The sequence below is a fragment of the Schistocerca americana genome, chromosome 3, assembly GCF_021461395.2.
Source record: "Schistocerca americana isolate TAMUIC-IGC-003095 chromosome 3, iqSchAmer2.1, whole genome shotgun sequence".
NCBI lineage: Eukaryota > Metazoa > Arthropoda > Insecta > Orthoptera > Acrididae > Schistocerca > Schistocerca americana.
Window position 1 is genome coordinate 107,705,401 of NC_060121.1, and position 17,977 is coordinate 107,723,377.

Here is a 17,977-nt window from a genome sequence, read left to right on the forward strand (position 1 = left end):
GAATTTGGGTTACTGTGTGCTATCATTCGTCGTCAGCTGTTACAGGAAGCAGATGGCGCTGCATACGCTGTCTCATGCGCCCTGCACTGACGGCTAGCACCATCTATAGGGATATTCCGGTTTATACTTCTACACCTGATGTTATGGTAAGTAACAGGTCTTAAACGTAACGCGCTGAGAAGTAGTAATAAGGGTGCAAGATTTAAACGAGTAGTTAAAGAGGTATGGTGAGGAGGAATTTCGGCTTGCCAAACATGCCTTAAACCTCCTGAGCACCAAATAGAGCAGATTATGGTTCGCGGTTAGTCGGTGCCACGACGTCGTTGCACACATCAAAGATCAACTTTACTTAACTTGAGCCACCACAACACGGCTGGAAGAGGCACCAGACTGCCAACCAACCCACACGCTGAGGAAGTCGCCACGGGAAAAAGCAAACAAGCCTCTTCTCCGAACCCAGGGAATAAAAAGGCTTCGTCTGCCGCCAGAGCTACCCTACCAACAAACTTAAAAAGGGAACAATAATGTGCGGAACTAAGGCTACAGACGAGAATGCCTAAGATGTGGGAAATCTGAACTAATCGTACAAGCGCCTACTGATATAATTTACAAGTTTACTCTCCTTAAAATTACTCTTGTAGAGAAGCGAAAATATCGGGGCCTGCTGATGTAACAACACAATCATACTCATCTACAAAGATTACATTGCGCCCCTCGCAGATTACATTATATGCTACAATTTAATTCCGTTCTTGGAACTTATAACAGGGAATACTCGAACACTTGCACGGATCTTGGCCTGGGGCACAAATTGAGATCAGTAACACTCAGTCACTTGTGTTCACGTTAAAACAACAGATCCAATTCCACGTAACACAGACGTGCCCTTACAATGTCAAAAATAATACGAGGGTAATCCCAAAAGTAAGGTCCCCTATTTTTTTATAAGTACATAGACCTGTTTATTTCTACAATGGTTTACATCAGCTTACAGCTTGAACATTTAGCTATTTTTCGACATAATCACCATTTTGTCGATGCATTTTTGTAGACGCTGTAGCAGTTGTTGTATGCCCATGTTACACCAGTTTGCCGCAATGCTGCTCAGGAAATCATGAACCTCTTCTTTTACCTCGTAGTCGGAGCTGAATCGCTTTCCGGCCTAATGTTCTTTTAACCTGGGGAACACGTGATGGTCACTGGGCGCCAAGTCGGGGCTATAGGGTGGGTGGGTGATTATGTTCCACTGAAAGTGTTGCAGGAGAGCAACGGTTTGCCGAGCGGTGTGCGGGAGAGCGTTGTCACGGAGAATGTGTACACCCTTGCTCAACATTCCCCTTCTCCGGTTCTGAATTGCCCGTTTGAGTTTTTTCAGAGTCTCACAGTACCTGTCAGCGGTAACTGTGGTCCCAGCGATGGGATGGCGTGGAGCCTGTACTTTTAAATCACGATGCAGTTTCTGTTTCGCATCATGAATGTCAGGGTGTGAATTATACAGTAAATGGGCAGCTATGCACTGCATACCATCTACTGGACTCCCAGGACAGGCTCTATCTGGTGACCATAGCTACGTTAGTGTCTTGGAGAAAAGACGGCATGGAACCTGTAGTATATAATCGCTATAGTAAATGGGCAGTAGTGCATCGGATATAAGATACTGGACTCCCAAGAGACGTTCCATGCCGTGACCGTACCCGCATTAGCCTCTTGGAGAGAAGTCGGCAAGGAGCCTGTAGTTTTTAGTAACTGTGCAATTTCTGTGTCGCATTGTAAATGAGAGGGTGCCAGGGTTACAGTAAACGGGTGTGGTGCATTGTAAACAAGCTACTGGACTCCCATGAGAGGTACCATGCGATGGCCGTTGCCGGGTTAGTATCTTGGGGAGAAGTCGGCATGGAGCCTCTAGTATTCAACAGCGGCGAAATCTGTGTCCAATCGTCAATCTGAGGTCGCGATGGTTACGGTAAAGGTGCGGTGGTGCATCGGGTATCAGCTAAGGACTCACAGCAGAGGTTCCATGTGGTAACCATAGCCGCATTAGTCTCTTGGGAAGAAGTCGGAATGCAGCCTATAGTTTTCAATCACAATGCATTTTCTGTGTCGCACCATATATGTGAGGGTATGGGCGTTACAGTAAATGGGCAGTAGTGCATCGGATACAAGCTACTGGACTCCCAGGACAGATTCCAAGGGGTGCCCAGTATCATAGATGTACACCAGCAGAGTGACGCCAACAATGACCACGGCGCTAATGCTATATCCCAGGATCCAACTAATGCGGCGACAACTCTTCAGGGCGACTTTAGTCTCTTGGAGAGTACTCGGCACGTAACCTGTAGTATCCAAACGCGACGCAATTCGTGTGTCGCATCGTCAATGTGAGGGTGAGAGGACTACATTTACCGGCTGTGGTGCATCGTGTATAAGCTACTGGACTCCCAGTAGGGATTCAATACGGTGATTGTAGCTGTGTTAGTCTCTTGGCGTGTTTTAAATCTCAATGCAATTTATTTGTTTCAACGTCAATGTGAGGGTGAGAGAGCTCCAGATAAACGGCAGTGGTGCTTAGGATACAAGCTACTGGCTTCCCAGGAGGGCTTCCATATGTTGACCGTAGCCGCATTATTCTCTTGGAGAGAAGTCGAAATTTCCGTATTGCATCGTAATTTAACTAAGCGAGGGTTACAGTAACCAGGCAATGGTGCATCGGATACAACATACTCGACTACAGGTGGGGGTTTCATGTGGTGACCGCGCCATAGGGTAGTCCCTTTGAGAAAAGTGGGCATGGAGGTTGTAGAATTCAGTCGCGACCCTATATCTGTGTTGCATTGACAATGTGGGGGTGCAAGGGTTACAGTAAATGGGCAGTGGTGCATCAAGTATAAAATACGGGGCTCCCAGGAGCAGATCCACTCAGGGACTGTAGCCACGTTAGCTTCTTATACGGAAGTCGGCATGGAGTCTGTAGTATTCAATATCAATGTAATTTACGTGTTGCAGCACAATGTGAGGGTCCGGGAGTTTCAGTAAACGGGCAGTGGTACATCGGATACAAGCTACTGAACTCCCAGGAGTGGTTCCATGTAGTTACTGTAGCCGTGTTAGTCTCTTGGAGAGAAGTCGGTATGATGCCAGCAGTATTCAATCGACAGGCAACTTCTGTGTCACTTCGACAATGTGAGGGTTCGAAGGCTACTGTAAATGGGCAGTGATGCATCAGTTAAAAGCTACTGCACTCCCAGGAGCGGTTCCATGCGGTGACCATTGCCGTGTTAGTATCTTGGAGATAAGTCCTCATGAAGCCTATAGTTTCCAATCCCGATGTAGATTTTGTGTTCGCATCTTCTATGTGACGGTGTGAGGGCTACAGTAAACGGGCAGTGGTGCATGAAATACAATCTACTGGTCTCCTAGGACAGGTACCATGAGTTGATCGGAGTCATGCTAGTATCGTAGATGAAGACTAACAGAATGACCGCAGAAAATATCTTCGACGCTTATGCAATAGCCCAGCATCCACCTAATCGCGAGACAACTCGTGAGGATGGCGAGAGTCTCTCGGAGAGAACCTGGCATGGAGCCTGTATTGCTGAATTACAAGGCAATTACTGTGTGACCATGCAAGGGTTACAGCAAACGGTCAATGGTACATGAGGAATAAACTACCGGGCTTCCAGGAGGCATTGCTTGCAGTGATTGCAGCCACGTTAGTCTCTTGGAGAGAAGATCGCGTAGAGAATGTAGTAGTTAATCGCGATGAAATTTCTGTGTTGCATAGCAATTTGAGGAAGCGAGGGTTACAGTAAACGGCCTGTGGTGCATCAGGAATAACCTACTGGATTCCCATGAGAGGTTGCGTGCGGTGAGTGTAGCCCCGTTATTCTCTTGGAGAGAAGTTTCCATGTATCCTATAGTATTATAATGCGATGTATTTTAAGTGTCCCATCGTCAATGTGAGGGTGCGAGGGTAACAGTATATTGGCAGCATTGCATCGGATACAAGCTCCTGGACTCCCAGGAGAGGTGTCATAAGGTGACCATAGCCACGTCAGTATCTTGGTGAGACTTCGGCATGGAACCTGTAATATTCAATCGCGATGCAATTTCAGTATTACATCACAATTTGAGGAAGCGAGGGACACAGTAACCAGGTAGGGGTGCATGAGATACATTATTCTGGACTGCAAGGAGGTGTTCCATGTGGTGACCATACCAACTATAGTCTCTTAGAGAAAATTATGCATGGAGCGTGTAGAATTCACTCGTGACGCAGTATCTGTGTCGCATCGACAATGTGTGCGTGCGAGGGTGACAGTAAACAGGAAGTGGTGCATCTAATACAAGCTATTGGAGTGCCTGGGCTGGTTCCTTGTGGTGACCATAGCGGCATTAGTCTCTCGAGGAGAAGTCAGCACGGAGCCTGTTGTTTTCAATCATGATGCAATTCCTGTGTCGCATCGTCAATGTGAGGGCGAGAGGGTTGCAGTAAAAGAGCATTGGTGCATCGGATACAAGCTACTGGCCTCCCAGGAGAGGCTGCTACAATCGGTGACCGTAGCCGACCAATAACGTAGATGTAGCGTAGCATAATGAATCTCACAATGTCTTGGACACTTGTGCAATACCCCGGAATCCGCCTATTGGCGAGAGAACTCTTGAGGGTGCCATTAGTCTCTTGGAGGGAAGTTTTCATGGAGCCTGTAGTTTACCAATCTCAGTGATATTTCAAAGTCGCATCAACAAACTGACGCTGTGAAACGCTATAGTAAACAGACAGTGGTGCATTGGGTATAAGCTACAAGAATCGCAGGATAGGTTCCTTGCGATGACCGTAAAATCGTTAGTCTGTTGGAGAGAGCTCGGCATGGATCCTGTAGGTTTCAATGGCGATGCAATTTCTGTGCCGCATCGTCTATGCGAGGGTTGCAGAAAACGGGTAGTGCTGCATCGGATACAACTTTATGGACTCCCACTAGAGGTTCCATGTGGTGACCGTAACCGCGCCAGTATTGTACACTCGCCAAATGTCTCCAAAAACGTCCTCAAATACGATAGCATCCGCCTAATGGCGAGCAGCTCGTAAGATCGGCATTAGTCGTAATGGAGCTTGTAGTTTTCAATCGTGATGCAATTTCTGCGTCGCATCGTCAATGTGATGGTGAGATGGTTACAGTAACCACGCAGAGGTACATCGGATACTAGCTACTGCGCTCCAAGGAAAGGTTCCATGTGGTGACTGTAGCCGGTCTCTTCTAGGAAAGTCGGCATCTAACCATTGTTTTCAAAGGCGATGTAATTTCTGTATTGCATCGAATATGTGAGTGTGCGAGGGTTACAGTAAACGGACAGTGGTGCATCGGACACTAGCTACTGCACTGCCAGGAGAGGTTGCAGGTGGTGACCGTAGCCACGTTAGTGTCTTGCAGGGAAGTAGTAATGGGGCCTGCAGTTTTACATCGCGATGCAATTTCTGTGTCGGATCGACAATGTGAGGGTGCGAGCTACTGAGATCCCAGGAGAGGTTGAATGCTGTGACTTTAGCCTCGAAAGTAACGTAGATGTGGACTAGCAGAATAAATGTGACAATGTCCTCGACGCTTAATAAATAGCCCAGGTCCGCCTATTGGTGAGAGAACTCGTGAGGGCGGCATAAGTCTCTTGGAGAGATGTCGGCATGGAAGCTGCAGTATTCGACAGGCAACTTCTGTGTCACGTCGACAATGTGAGCGTTGGAGGGTTACAGTGAACGGGCAGTGGTGCATCGGATTCAAGCGACTGGACTAAAAGGAGAGTTTTCATCTGGTGACGCTATCCGTTTCCATATCATAGATGTAGACCAGCAGAATGACTCCGACTATGACATCGAGTCTTATGAAATATTCCAGCATCCGCCTAATGGGGAGGGCGGCATTGTTGTCTTGGAGCAAACTCGCCATTGACCCTGTATAACTCAGCCCCTACGCAAATTCTGTGTCGCATCGTCAATGTGAGGATGCGGGGGTTACAGTAAAAGGGCAGTGGTGCAACAGGTACAAGCTCCGTTTAATGGCGAGATTGCTCGTGAAGTCGTCATGGAGCCTCTAGTTCTTAATCGTAATGCAACTTCTGTGTCTGATGGTCTATGTGAGGGTGCGAGGGTTACAGTAAAAAGACGGTGGTGCATCGGATACTAGGTACTGGACTCCCACAAGAGTTTCCATGTGGTGAACGTTGCCGCGTCAGTGTCTTGGAGACAAGTTGGAGCCTGTAGACTTAAATCGGGACGAAATTTCTCTGTCACATCGTAAAGCTGAGGGTGCAGGGTTTATGGTAAATGGGCAGTGGTGGATCGATTACAACCTACTGGACTCCTTGGACAGATTCCTTGTGGTTATTGTAGCTGCAGTAGACTCTTAAAGATAAGTCGACATGGAGTCCATAGTTTTCAGTCGTGATACAATTTCTGTGTAGCGAGTGATACAGTAAACGGGCAGTGGTACATCGGATACAACGTATTGGACTCCCAGGAGAGGTTCCATGCAGTTACCGCAGTCCCGTTAGTCTTTTTGAGGGAAATCGGCATGGAGCTAATGTATTTCAATCGCGATGGAACTTTTGTCGCATCGTCAATGTGAGGGTGCGAGAGGTACAGTAAACAGGCAGTGGATCACTGGACTGAAGCCAGAGGACGCCCAGGAGAGATTCCATGTGGAGACTGTAGCCGCTTTAGTCTCTTTTAGAGAAGTTGGCATGGGGCCTGTTCTCTTCAATCGCCATGCAATTTCTGTTTCAAATCGTCAATATGGGGGTGAGATGGTTACAGCAAAGGCACAATGGTGCTTCGGATACAAGTTACTGGATACCCACAAGAGGTTCCATGTGGTGACCAAAGCCGCGCCAGTATCGTAGATGCACAATAGCTGCATGTCACCGACAATGTGCTCGAAGCTTATGCAGTAGGAACGTCTCATGGCGAGACAACTCGTGAAGGCTACGTCAGTCGCTTGGAGGGAAGTCGGCATGGAGCCTGAAGTATTCAATCGCAACGCAATTTATGTGTCGAATCGTCAATGTGAGGTTGCGTGTTTTACAGTAAACGGTCACTGGTGCATCGGGGAAAGCTAGTGGACTCCCACGACAAGTTCCATGAGGTGTCTGTATCCGCGTTAGTCTCTCTGAGAGAAATTTCCATGGAGTCTCTAGTTTTCAATCGCGTTACAATTTCTGTGACTCATCGTCCATAAGAGGGTGCGATGGTTACAGTAAAGGGGTAGTGGTGTACCAGATACAAGCTACAGGACTCCCAGGAGAGGTTCGATGCGGTGACCGTAGCCAGGTTAGTCTCTTGGAGGGAAGTCGGCATGGAGCCTGCAGTATTCAAACGCGATGCAAATTCTGTGTCACATCATCAATGTGAGTTTGCGAGGTTTACAAAAAACGGTCAGTGGTGCATCGCATACAAGCTACTGGACTCCAAGGCGGGTTTCCCTGCAGAGACTGTTGCTGCATAAGTATCATGGATGTACACCAGCAGAATGACTCCGACAATATTCTCGAGGTTTATGCATTAGCGCTGCACCCGCCTATCCGCGAGATAACTCTTGTGGGAACTGTTAGCCTCTTGGAGAGAAGTCGGCATGGGGCCTGTAGAATGCAATCGCGAAGCAGTTTCGTGTCGAATCGTCAATGTGAGCGTGTGTGGGTTACAGTAAATGAATACATGACTCCCGGGATAAGTTGTAAAAGCGGTGACTGTAGACGCACCAGGATCAGAGATGTACACTAGCACAACGACTGCGACAATGTCCTCGAGCGTTAAGCAGTAGCGCAGCACCCTCCTGATTGAGAGACAACTCCTGAGGCCGCCATTAGTCTCTAGGAAAGAAGTCGGTATGGAGCCTATACTATGTGTTATACCATCAATGTGCGAGGGTTACAGTAAACGGTCATTGGTGCATGGATACAAGCTACTGGTGCCTTGCGGTGGCCATAGCCGCGACAGTATCATAGATGTTCACTAGCGGAATGACTACGACAATGTCCTCGAAGCTAATGCAATAGTGCAGCACCAGTCTAATGGTGAGACAGCTCCTGAGGGCGGCATTAGTCTCTTGGGGTAAATCGGCAGGAGCCCGTAGTTTGCAGTCACGAAGCAATTTCTCTGTCGCATCATCAGTGTGAGGGTGGGAGTGTTACAGTAAATGGGCAGTAGTGCAACGGATACAAGCCATACGACACCCAGGGCAAGGTCCATGCGGCACCTGTATCCTGAAGGTTCTCTAGTTGAATGACTTTGACGATGTCCTCGTGGCTTAAGTAATACACCAATACCAGCCTAATGGCGAGACAGGTCCTCAGGGCGACATTAGCCTCTTGGAATGATATCGGCATGGTGCCTATAGTAGGCAATCGTGAAGCAGTTTCTGTGTAATGTCATTAATGTGAGGATCCGAGGGTTACAGTAAACGGGCAGTGGTGCATCGGTTACAAGCAACTAGACTACCAGGACAATTTCCATGCATTGACTGTAGCCGCCCTAGTGTCATAAATGTACACTAGCAGAATGACTCCGACAATGTCTTCGAGGCTTATGCAATGGCGCAGCACCCGCTTAATGGCGTGACAACTGAGAGCGGCATTAGTGTTTTGGATAGAAGTCGGCATGGAGCCTGTAATATTCAATCGTGATGTAATTTCTGTATCACATCGTCAATGTGAGGGTGCGAGGGTTACAGTAAACGTCATTTGCAATTTTACAGCATATGAATACAATTAAAAATGTAAAGAAAACATCACTATAGTAAAGAACATAGTAATTCACGTAACATTTGTAGTAATACAGGCTTTACAAAAAGAATAGATACATGCATATATACCAAAACACAGAGACTCAATGATACACATGAACATATCGGTATAACACAAAGGAAAGGACAGGGTAAATGTGTCAAAGTGTAAGCGTAACATTTCATACTGTAGTACTTGTAGTGTGCATTGTATACATCTGTTTCACTATTCTGGGTTCAAGAATATCTTTTATGCACATATCTCCTTTATTTTCAACCAAAACTACTTCATCTCCAGCCAAAACTATACGCTACTTATATCTGTTCATTTTCTCTTCCAAAATAATTGTTGCTCGTTATACAGTACTCATTGGCCATGCCTTTTCCTTATACCTTTTCAATGCATTTTTGCCTAACTCTTCAAAACTCATTTTCTTACATAGTACACCCCCTTATAAGCCAACTTATATCTACTGAGATGAGATACATAAACTAGAGAACGACGCAATGCAGCATCACAGAAAAATTAACACAAAAAACAATGAGAAACATGCAAATCTGCAAAGCAAGCACCAGCATATCTAAATTAGCAAAGCAAATTCAACATTATAACGAATGTAATGCAATATGCAGGAAACAAGAAAAATATATCAGAGGTGAAACTGGCTTAGCACAGTAACACGAAGTAAAATTCAGTAGGACATTGCCTGACAAATAGCAGCAGCAAGTGCAATATCTCATATCTAAATATCACAAAGCACAATCAGAAAAAATATTACAGTAAAGACAGAAATGCAGGTAAGGGAAATATATGTGTAAGCTTACAATAGCATGTGTGCTTCTGCGATCATCAAAACTATGCAAAGTGCCACCACAAGGAACGAGATCTACACTATCTCCCATGTGAAATGCAATCATTCTCTGTCACATCTTAACACTAAAGTGGTGCACCACAACAGCTTGTTCTACCAAAAAAATCTTGAAAAGAAAATAATGTATGCAGTTTCTGTTATTAGTCCCGTCTCCTTCTTATTGTTCTTTCCTTTCCAAGTGCTCTTTTTTAAGAAGGTGGGTCATAAAATTATTATTTAATGGATCTGTTGACAGGAAGTGTTCACATTAGCATATGTATTGAATTTTATTTTATAAAACCAATGCCGCAGCGCAGCCAGAAACCAGATATCAAATAAAATAAGCAAATATGTACAAAGCAAAACATAAAATCATCATTCAATAGCCATGTGGCATTTCATAAGCCAGTAGAAATCCTCTCAACTCTCGTAGAGAGACACTTGTCATAATCACATGCGTAAATGTAACAATATTTCTCGTAAATTCATAAGCATTTCAGTAAGTAGCCCAAGTTCAAACTCCAGCAAGTAATAGTGTATGTTTTGTGTTCTGCAAAGAAATGTCAATAGCGAGGCGAATGGCCTCTCTTTTCTACAGCTATGCGAGCGATTGAGGTAGTGCAGCGAGCTTAAAAGTGGCTGAAGTGGCACCAGTAAAGTTGACAGGCAACACATTAATGGGTATATTCCTGAAATAAATGGGTACCAAGACCAACTTAAGAAGAATCCGTGCTAAGAAAGAAATCCTGTGACTTATCTAACCCAGAACTGTCACAGGATTTCTGTCTTAGCACGGATTCTGGGTGAACTAAGATTGGCATGTTGCGTTTCTTTCAAAGAATCAAATTCCAACTGTGCCTGTTCGTCCCAGTCCCAAATAGTGTTTTTGCCAGAGAGAGAACAAAGTTTTGGAGTAACTAGAGTTTGCATATTCAGGAAACGTCTGTAGAAATTCACGAGACCTAGAAAACTGCAAACTTGTTTTCTTTTTGTGGATGGAACTTGAATAGATCTGATTGCCTCCAACTTTTCTGGGTCCGGCTGAATGCCCTCAGAAGAAATAATGTGACCCAAAAAATTCACCTTTGTTTAACCGAATTCAGATTTTTGCTGGTTAATGGTAATTCCAGATTCAGCAAAAATACTTAACAAACTGCTGATGATTCGATTATGTTGTTTCCAAGAGGTCTCTGCTATTACAAAATCATCAACGTATGAGGTGATGTGTCGTTTTAAAAACTCAGGTAATATGGAATTTAGTCCACGAATGAATGCTGCCGAAGAAACGTTCAAACCAAAACGAAGTTTCCGAAATTGATAACAAACGCCGATACAAAGGAAAGCGGTATATTTTCTACATTGCGGATGAAGTTCAATTTGATAAAAGCTGGAGCTGAGATCAATACAAGACAGCCCTTTAAAGCCATTGCCATTTAAGCCATTGAATGAAGTTCTTGCAACGTTTGCGGCCTGTCTGTTTCAGGAGTGATTATGGTATTTATTTGTCTGGAATCTAAGACAAGCCTGTTCGATCCGTTTTTCTTCTCAACAACATGTGATGGATTATTGTATGAGCTTACCGCTGGTTCAATAATGCCCTCGTCAAGCATAGATTTTATTTCCATTCTGACACGGTCCCTATAATGAGCCGGGTTTACGTATGGTCTGACGCAAAATTTTGTGTGCTCATGACCACGAAATTTGTAGTGAAATCCTTTAATTGTTCCTGTTTTGTGAGTAAAAACTGTGGAATGTCATGGTAGGATACCAAAATGATCTTGCCTATCAGTGTCATTACAGTTCACAATTGTTTGTACTTTTTTCTGAATTATAACGTTATTATATAATACCTCATCAATATCATCCCTGCCAGTCCTTGCAAAGTGATCATTAGTGTCACATTTCGTCGAAAGTTGCAAACTGTAGTCTGACAAAAGGTGAAGCCGATTGATTTCCTCATCGTGGTTTGAAAGCCAGTCTTCAAAATTCAAAGCTATCGACTCACCTTCTTCCTCCAAACTTATTTCAGCATCGTGTAGTTTAAAAATGCTTTATACTCTTTCAAAAAATCTGTACCTAATATAGTCTCCGGCGACAGTAATGGAACAATAAGAAAATTCGTAATAACTCTGTGGCTTTGACAAAAGTATTCTAAGTTAGTTTGTTGGCGTATATCTTCAATTTTTCCATCAATTGGACCTTGTAATTTAACGTTACACAAAGGAAATTTGGGTCAATCGTTCGATTTGTTGCATTTACTGAAAGCTGCTCCACTAATAATTGAAATAGTACTGCCAGAGTCAAGTACTGCCGTAATTTTATGTCATTTGTTGCCACTTGAATTACAAGATATGCAGTATTGTTCTGTTTCGTGTCACGTTCCTAGAGTAAAATGTCCCTAATGTCTTCCATGTTCAAATAATTGATGGTCATGGCAGCTACGACGTCAGCTTCATAAGTAAGTTCTGTAGCTGCCTGCGGTACGAGTCATTGACTATTATCTGTTAGTTGTCTCACGTCGTAACTGGGATTTGGAGGTCTAATTTCTACAATTTGAACTAGTCGAGAGGGTCCTGCTCTATCTGAATCACTCCATTTCTGATTAAATTCAGGTGTGTTGTCATTTCCAAAGCGTCTGTCGTCTCTTCGGTAATTTCTGTAGTTTCTTTCTTGTCGATTAAGTGGTGGAGAATTTCTCCCGGAATCGTATTTACGAGGTGGACTGTTGTATCTGAAGTCATTTTGTCTCTCTTGATAATCATTATTCTGATTCCCATATTGTCCATTTCCACAGTTGTCTCTGTCATAGTCATTACCACAGAAAGGTGATCTTTCTCTGTAATTATTGTTATTCAGCCAATGGTTGTCATACGGGTGGTGTCTGTTTTGGTCACGATTTGCGTTATAACGGTAGAAGTTTTCCGTACGGTTATTGTCGTCACGAAATTGTGATCGATGTGACATATAATTGTTATTTTTCTCTTCTCGCATCATGCGATTGTCCTTGTCGGTTTCCACTTCTTACAAAAGTCCCTGAAAAGCTTCGACATCATCTTTACAACGTCCAACCAAAGTAATATATCTTAAGTCTTCAGGCAATTTCATTAAGCAAATGCGAATAAGTTCCGAGGAGTTGCAAGGGTTTGACAAATACTGATTCTTGTGTAACATATCTTCAAAATATTTTACAGGGCTAGAAAATTCAGACTTTTCGAAATGCTTCATCATTATAATAGCTTTTTACTCGATTTGTGTAGCCTAAGACCAACATGGAGAAAGGCAGGACTGATAAACATCTTCTTCACTGTGACAGTCCCGAATAACCGATCGCATTCTTACAGCTGGTTCATTTCCTAAATATCCACACATAAATTCTAATCTATGCTCTAGTGACCAATTATGAGGGAAACAATGAGAAAATTGATTAAGGCAAGCTTGTGGATGGGTGTTGTTACTAGAGTTCCTGAATGTTTTAAATTTGCGCGTTGTGATGAAGAGCTCATAGGCAAAGTCATCGTGTCGCCGCGTCACAAATCGGTCATTGTTACGTCGTGTCGGCGGTTCCATAGCAAGGCTCGGTCCACGCAGCTGACTTCTTTCAAGATAACATGTATTATTAGTGTGTGACTTTTCTGTATTTCTAAATCCCTCTTCTCGAATCGGAGCGAGAGTATCCCTTTGAAATATATAATCCTTATATCGGAACTGATCTTGTACTTCCCGTATTTCTCTTTCGTGTTGCGCATTAATTTGTCTCTGACTCTGTTTAAATTTCCTAATTTCATCGTACTCCTCTGAGTCAGTAAAGGTGCTATCGGTCTACAGGTCTTGTATCATTCAATTCATCTACCTTCGTAGATAACGGTGTAACGGGTATAAGTGCAGATGTTTCTTCTAGTGACTGGGGGTAGTGTACTGAACAACATTACATCACTATCTACGTCATTTTCGGAATAATAATTATAGCTATTACGAATAATACGTTTTTAGATTGGGAACTATCTTCAAGTATATGTGACACAAGAAAGCCCACGGCAACAGTTAAGATACTGAAGTGTGGACATGCGGATGTAAAATGGTTGGTCATCACAGCCAGCACTGCAGAAAACATCACGTCCTCAAGTTAGTGATGTGCTTGTGGGAAGACTGTTCGATGCAGAGAAAGAAAAACCACGAACGCACTGGTGTGTATACATATTAGGGTACCACACATAAAATTATCTGCACTTATGCCCGTTACACCCTGTATATGACCCCTATACCATTACAAATATTTTCACAGCTAAGCAATTTATTTCACAGCAAAACACTTTCCTACAGTAATTGAAATATACCGTTTATAAGTTTATTTATGTTTGAATGAGCGACGTTCCGCTAATTTTTTATGGGCGGACATATTGGCGCCATGGTTTGAGCACATGCAGCATTAACGTGGCTCTGTGGCACTAGCTCTTACTGTACAAAATGTCCGTTAGTTTTCAGTCTCCCAAGTGTGATTTTGCTTTACATAAGACGAAAAAATAAAACAGGCTTTCAATAAATGTCATCTTGCATATCATTCTGTACTCACCGACAGAAAGCTAGTTGCCCTCAAAGTATTGTTTCTGCGTTGCGTAACGATAGATAGTTCACTTAAGCAATCTAATGAATTACGCACCTTCGTGTTCAACTGCCGGGCTTTCAGTAGTATATTACGGCTACTCGAAAGCGCTTCAGATAACTGATAAATTAATTAATATGTTTACGTACTCCAACTGAAACTGCATCTTTCGTAATGTAATCAACCCGACTTCCTTGATATCCGTCTCGGTCATTTTCCACTCCTTGGTAGCCACCAAATAACTAACTGTGGTACTGTCTTCCACCTATTTATTGGGCCTGCTAATGTACACTAGTTCTGGCGTTACTATTACAATTACTTAGTACATTCCAATATTCCTTGATAAGTTTGTTTCCCTGTTTCCCATTGTAATTATTAATATAGGCCTCTCTATTACGCGCTAAGCAATCCTAAGTATTTGACTTTTCTCATTAAAACACCATGTTTCACTATCAAGTCAGAAAATTGACGGTACACACTGACTGTAAAGAGTCTTTCTGAGACTAAATGGAAGCTCGGTTTGGTTCCAGTTATCCTTGGCATTCCAGGATGTTATTAATCGCTGTCTTCAATTACCGTAAGTGCTAATCAGAACAAATGGCTACATCACTGAAATATTATATTTTACTGTTACCTTTTTGGTATGTATATTATAATTAATGATAGGTTTAGTACAGTTGGTTTTCAACCGCATTTTCAACGTTGTTCTGTAAGTGCTACCGTTTTTGTTGAAGTGTATAAGCACCAGAGGCAAACAGATATTAGCAAACCTTAAATGCCAAAGATGTTTTCCAGTCATACGTACTCTTACTTTATTTTCCCTTCTCAAGTACTTAAAAATTTCTACTACGACCTCTGAGATTAGTTTTGGTCTTTCGGAACCTCCTTGCCTGATTCTTCTTTCATTTCTGAATTTCCAACAATTCTGATGAAATCAAATTGAAGCTGTCGCAATAATGTATTTGTTGTTAGGTACATTGACGTAGTTTAAAAAAGGTGCATTATATTTCAAATGCTGTTGATTTCGATTTTGTCGAGATTTTCCCAATTCCTCTGTCATTTTATGAAATTCTCGGAAAGTACCTCCGTTCTATGGCTTGGTTTGCGACTTGCAGATGGCGCATTACATTGTGGCTATGTCAGAAGCTTGCTTCTTTCTTTGCCTGTCTGAAATCTTTAGGTTTCTCTGTGCAGCTGGTAATGATCTTAGCGATTATTTTCCATATTAGGTAGAGCAGAATAATTCGAATATTTTGTCGTTTATGAGGAATCGTCTTCCTTCTGAAAGTTCCGTTAGAAGATGGTTCTTAAGAAATTCTTAGGAAACAGTTACGGGAAACAGTAGAATGCATTTACTCAGTTGCACACAAATGTTATCTTAGAACCGCTAGTAAACTTTTACTGTCAGCATAACATCAACAGGTCGGAAACACTAAACATATAACATCCTGGCACTAACTCCAGATGATGTCATACGTCTGTTTATCAAACTTAATGAGTCTTTTCCCCGGAGGACCGTTACTTAGGCATTGTATCTAAATTTTATCAGTCCGTAATGCTCAAGCACCTCAGTTAACCTGATAACATTTCCCTTGAAAGTTAATGTATAACGCCACTTATTTCTGTCGAACGGTGAAGTAAAACTTCCCATCCTCTCTCTATTACGCATGTTTGTCTTTTCGAAAGAAATGAAAATTAGTGTTTAACGTCCAGTCGACACCTAAGTCATTAGAGACGGAGCATGAGCTTGGATTAAGGAAAGATGGGAAAGGAAATCGGCGGGGATGTTTCAAAGGAACCATTCAAGTATTTGCCTTAAGTGATTGAGGGAAATGACGGATAAGTTAAGCGAGGATGGCCGTATGGCGATTTGAACCATCGTTCTTCCGAAACCGAGCCCAGTATGCTGACGACTGCGCCACCTCACCCACCTTCTCTTTTCGTTTCTCATTTCACCCTGTCTTCGTTATGTCAGTTCTTACACATCCCTCTCTCTCTCTCTCTCTGTCTCTCACTACTTCTCTCAAACCAATCGTTGATAATGCTCTGAGTCAAAGCCTACCGCTTGTAGTTTCCCTCTTTTGTTCTCAAGTTTCCTAACGAATATAAACTGCGTTTCTTTCTGCTACATCTACGATTGTTTATAATATTTGTGTTACAGATATTTCTAAGTGTCAGATGCCGTATTAGATGTAAGAGTACACGTATCGTGTCTGTCGTAATGGCTGTATTGTAAAATATGTGGAACGCTTGGTTAGGTATAAGGGAGGGCACGATGGACCTAATTTTGTCAGGATAAGGAAATCAATAGACAAATAAACAAATTTTCGGAGGTGAGCGAAGTCCTGGAGAGGAAAAACAGCACTTATATTAATTACCCAATATATTAACCACAGCGTCTGGCGATAGTAGCTGTCCAAATGGGCCAATTTTTATGTTTCAGTTTGGTGTGCAGGATAAAACTCCTACATCGTACGCCCAAAATTGGTTTTGATCCATTAAAGACATTTGTATTTCGTTTTCACTGTTATGAACAGTGAACAGGGGTCGTGAAATAGCCAGAAATGCGTTCTCGCAACTTTATTACTAATTAATTTTGTTTTCTTTGATGGGCCTACGCTACGTTTTGAGGGTAGAAAAATAGATCACACTGAGGGAAACTCAGTGCTATATCTCTTTTGTTGTTTTAAAAATATATTAAGAAGTAGAGGTACATTGAATGTAGGATTTCCTGCGTTATTGTTGCGTCCTTTGAATGTTACGAGAATGGCAAGTTTACGCCACTCTCGAAGGACACTAGCACCACCGAAGTAATAGGTATATCTCTATCTGATGTTTACGGTACTCTAGACGGAAGATTGTGTCGCCGAGACAGGATACCAGTCGTCTGTTTCGAATTGCCCCTCATTGGCATTAACTCCAGTGCGATGGACCACTGTTCAGGCAGATCGGGTTTGTTGCGAAGAATCCTACAACTCATTTTCAGTGTGATCCTTCTTAATTTACGGCGAACGTCACCGAAATTCGCCAAGAGTAGCGGAACCGTATGCATAACAGCACCCAGGTACTGAGCTGTGTGCCTTTCGCGTTCATGCCGTTTGTTCTTTGGCATTTTGTCACATCGAGTGGCGTATTGTTTCTTCCTTACTTACTGGCTAATGAAGTTGCTGGCTTGCATCCTTGAGTGGCAGCAGAAGCGCTTATCGATACTACTACTGTCGTACTATCTTTGGTGTAACCACTGGTCGTGGTGTGTGTGGTCGTCAGTCGGTTGGGACAGGGCAGCGAGCAAGTCTCTGCAACATGAGGCCAGACCGGGACCGCTTGTAGCGTACACTCTCTGTTGGATCGTGAGGCACTAGCTGCGAGAGCGAGGAAGTTCGTTCCCCACCGAACCTGGACGCTGAAGTCGAGTAAATAGTTAACCTGTTATGAAGCCTCAACTACTGTGACGTCCCTTTGTTCATTTGCAGGTTGTTGCTCCTTGTGCCATTCGATGTGTTTGGGTCGGCAAAATCTTTCAGCTGTCTTCCTGTATTGTGATTAATTACTAAACTGACTGTCACTTACCAGTGAAGTGCACCAGCGGTATTTTCTGCCCTGTAGCCGTTAGCGCCCCAGTTATGTACCCTGGTCGTTAGCGTACTTTTCCGGCAGAGTGCCTTTCCTCGTTATGTTGATGCTGTCGGGCACAGAGCGTAGTTAGACAGCCTTTAAGTCGTTGGGTTCATTTTTGCTTAGAGTGGTTATTGTTCCCT